General features: G+C 39.0%; 1 protein-coding gene and 1 long non-coding RNA gene across 2 annotated transcripts in view; both read left to right on the top strand.

Moving 5' to 3' along the window:
* Window positions 1-1,349: 1,349 nt before the first annotated feature.
* Window positions 1,350-3,702, top strand: LOC123510503. The gene is made up of 3 exons (XR_006676517.1): window positions 1,350-2,691; window positions 2,991-3,296; window positions 3,568-3,702. It is a non-coding gene; the product is annotated as an uncharacterized LOC123510503 (long non-coding RNA).
* A 52-nt stretch (window positions 3,703-3,754) lies between these two features.
* The window catches only part of LOC123510605, a 20,300-nt gene continuing 19,741 nt past the window's right edge, over window positions 3,755-4,313 (top strand). Inside the window, exon 1 of the mRNA XM_045265884.1 lies at window positions 3,755-4,313. This exon is cut by the window's right edge and continues 97 nt beyond it. The gene's annotated coding sequence lies outside the window, so the exon portion shown is untranslated.

The raw sequence follows: 4,313 nt of genomic DNA on the forward strand, positions 1-4,313 counted from the left end.
GTTTAAAGCTGTTAAAGGACACTTAAGAGAAGTGAAGAGGTATGGATATTGCATTCCGTTGCACGAAACTCTGCAGGCTTTAATTAATCTCCCTGAAATAAATGCAGCAGTTTCGACTCCACATTACTCGGAATCCAGCATGATGAAGGATGTGTGTGATGGAGCGTACATGCGTACACATCCATTGTTTAGAAAGGACCCAAATGCTCTTGCCATAATTCTGAATCACGATGACATGGAAGTTGCTAATCCCTCGGGAGTCATGTTAAAAAAAATAAACTGGCAATGTTTTATTTTTCTCTTGTGAATATTCCACCGCAGTTTCGTTCCAAGTTGGCAACCATTCAGCTAGTTGCTATAGCTAGAAGTAGGGACCTTAAAAAACATGGAGTTGACAAGTTATTGGAAAATTTTGTTTCCACACTGAATGAATTGCAAAGCAAAGGAATCAAATTCAAGGTAGGCACATCAGAACGTCTCATGTATGGAGCTTTAGTAATGGCGCCATGACACCCTTGCAGCTCAGTGGATAGGGGGCTTTAAAGAAGGAGTAGGCTTTGCAGTGAAACCATGCAGAACTTGTAAAATAACACAGACTGAGGCAAGGACACAATTCTCTCTTGAATCGAGAGAACGAACCCTGGTAAAACTCAATGAAAAACTTGAAAATCTTGAGTTGGTAAGTCAAAAGTCTAAAGAATACTGGAGTAAAATCTGGGGCATTAAATCAAAAGTGTGTTGTGCAGGATAAACGAATTTCCCTTGAACAAGTGCCTTGTTCATGATCCAATGCACATTTTAACTGAAGGAATTGTTCCCTATGAAACAGCAATAATGCTACATGAATTCATTTTTGTAAAAAATTATTTCACACTTGATTACTTGAATAATCAAATAGACAGCTTCCCTTATAGTTATTTGGATAAATTCAACAAACCTGAACACATAGAACGAAAGAACTTACTAGACAAAAAGCTGAAGCAAACCTCAGCTTCAATGTTGACAATGTGCTATATTATGCCATTCTTAATTGGTGAGAAGGTGAGGGAAGCGATGAGCAATGGAAGAATTTTTTACGAATTATTCAAATAACAATACTGGCCACTTCCCCAAATGCAGATCTTGATACTGTGGGCCAACTAGACCAGCTTGTTAGCAGCCATCACTATAAATTTCAAGAACTTTATCCCACAGAATCCATCACACCAAAGTTTCATTACTGTATGCATTTGTCAAATCTGATTAAGCAATTTGGTCCAGGTCGTAATCAGTGGTGCCTGCGCTTTGAAGGAAAACGTGGATTTTTCAAACAAAAAAAAGTGGCATAATTTTAAGAATTTACCAAAATAAATGGCTGATTTTCATCAGAAGTACATGTGCTACAGAATGTTAGGCTCTAGTCCGATGCTTTTGGATCATGCAGTATATTTCCTTTATTCAGGCGATATAGTGAAAAATGGTAGCGTAATAGATATTGAGAAGGATCTTCCAGGATTGAAAGAACAGTGTCTGAATTTATTCACAAAGCACCATTTGAATACTGCATATCCACTAACAGGTTACATATCACCTGAAGTTTGCCTTCATGGGCACACCTATAAACCTGGAATTATTTTGCATCTTAATTATGTAAAAGGTGTTCCAACTTTTGGTCTTGTGCTTCAAAACCTCATACATGACAGCATGAAGTTTTTCATATTGGAAAACTTGATTACTTCAGGATTTGATGGCCATTATAATGCATATGTTTTGAAAGCTACTGGAAATAAAGTAGTACAGAGTTTTATTGATATTGAAAACAAGTGGCCTTTGAGTGTATACCATGTCAACAATGAAATGTATGTTACTAACCGATATTGTCACTTTGTTGAATTTATATAGACCTATGGTAACAGTCATGAGCATGACGTTACACTGCATCATAGGAGAAGGAAAACTCTGATATAAAACCACCTGCTGCTTTATAGGTTGTGTCTACATATTTAAGGCTGTATCACACGTGCACATTTTCCTGCGACATCGTGTTGTGCAACATCATTTCCGACGACCTGCCGTCCTCGGAAATGATCAAAGACCGTCGTTTATTTTTCTGCGACTACAACAATTAAACAATTGTCTTTGATAATTTCCAAGGATGGCAGGTCGTCGTAAATGTTGTCGCAGGAAAATGTGCCTGTGTGATATGGCCTTAAGATGAATTGTAGGAGAAGGATCACTCTATTAAACAAATAATTAAGTGCGAGGGGGACAGGATCCCCTACACTGTATGGTCTCCCAGAAACAGTGGGCACACCACACACAGAGAGTGGAGTGTATAGACACCCTTAAAACCACTAGATTGCGCCCTCTCTGGGGTGTACCCTTTTGGCCTAGGTATATAGATGGATGGATTGTAACAAACTAATGAAAAAAAGTAAAAAAGATAAGAAAAAACATGGAAGGGCAATTTAACCTAAACCTATCGGAATTATTAAACGCTTCATATCAGTCAGTATCTATGATGCATTTGTGTGTTCCATTGTGTGAAGCATATATGTATGTATGCATATATGTCAAAACTGATTTACAACTGTCTCAACTTTATTCCTAAAAATGCTCCAGAATGCCAGTTTTCCGTATTTGGTGTGCTGATCGCATCATAAGGAAATCGGTTGTGTCAGTAGCAGAAATTGAAGAACTAAAGAAAAAAAGGTAAGAAAATTTATACATGTGCAAGTAATCTGCAATGTTTATTTTTCTTTATTTCTTTCCAGATACTTCCTTGACGCTATTCAATAACAGATTGGCTTCCAGACGTCCTTTTATCAAAACTTTTATTTCATCAGATAGTCTTTGTCCCCAACTATTACTGTATATCAAGGTTCCCTTATTTTTGTATTATTTAGTGGGGTTTTCTGTGTATTTTAGAAACGTAATGATGGACACCCATATATGCAACTGCTCTGCCCATTTTGCGTATAAATAGTTTTCAACAGTTTTTCTTTCAACAGCAACACAAAAACTCGGTTTGGAGTTGGTAGGACCTACGAAGTTAGTTCTAGAGAAATGTGGTACAGAAGTGGACGACGATGAGGTGTTGGAAGAAATTGCTGATGAAGTCTTACTATTGTTGGCTGATGGAGAAACTTATACACCATCTGTAGCTCAGCAAATACCTGACTCTACTCGAAGTTTGGTAACATGTACTACAGGCGATGTACTTCAACCCAGCAGGAGTGCAAGTGACAACGAAAAGGCAAGCACAAGTTCAAGTGAGACAGAGGCATATGCCAGTCACAAATCATGTAACACATTATGTAAGTACGTCATAACGTTTTTCATTGTAAAGAAAGATATGTTCCTCACTGAAATAGATGACCACACAGCTTGTTTTAGTAATATTTAGAATATGGTCTCTTGTTAAAGTTGAAGCTTTTATAGGAACATACTTCCATCAATAAATTTTATATTTAGTTAGAGGGAAGCATTACTTTACAGGTAGTTTTAACTTGTTGTTCTGTCAAAAGCCGAGTCTACAAGCACCATGACATGACACAATTAGCAACTTTTATGCTTGCTTTATTGCAGCATTGCCTCTGCCAGAACTCTCACGGGCAACCCGAGATGACTTACAACAGGGAGATAAATCAAGACGGGTCTTGTTGCAGCTGATAGAAGAATCCAAGAACTACTACATGAAGTATTGCCCTCTGCTTGATGAAAACCCTTAAGCTACGGTTACACTAGCCACTGCTACCCTGGGCCCAGCCTTGGGCCTGGGACGGAGGCCAGCCTTATGCCTGGATTTACAAGGCAAGTGGTTACACACAGCCCAGCCCCAGTCCTGGGCACTCTTGATCTTGATTTTGATACTTGGTGCGCCGATCTAAACAAAGCGCATCAGACCTCAAGATGGCTTTTCTAGGAGACTATATATGGCCTCTTGTGGCCACGCAATGGACTTTTCAACAGAAGCCATGTTTAAAACCTTGCCCTGCAGCGTGTGTTTGTTTACATCTGAGGATTTCCCAGGTCAAGCGAGGGATGATGTTTTCTAATAATTTGTGTGCAGCTAATTATAACTAATCATGCATGAAAATAAATAAATTGCATATATAGTGATATAATATCTAGATATTTTATTATTTAGGAAAATTTGGGTTTAGTTGTTTGCGTGAATAATATAGTCTCTTAGTTTCTTGTGGTGTGCCCAGGCCTAGAGCTGGGGAGAAAACGGTCTGGCGCGTCCACTCAACTTTGCCCTGGGCTGGGCGATTTAGCCAGGGCTGGGCGCCCAGCCCCGGCTAAATCGCCCAGCCCAGGGGTATCAGTGA

Source organism: Portunus trituberculatus, chromosome 29 (assembly GCF_017591435.1).
Source record: "Portunus trituberculatus isolate SZX2019 chromosome 29, ASM1759143v1, whole genome shotgun sequence".
NCBI classification, from domain to species: domain Eukaryota; kingdom Metazoa; phylum Arthropoda; class Malacostraca; order Decapoda; family Portunidae; genus Portunus; species Portunus trituberculatus.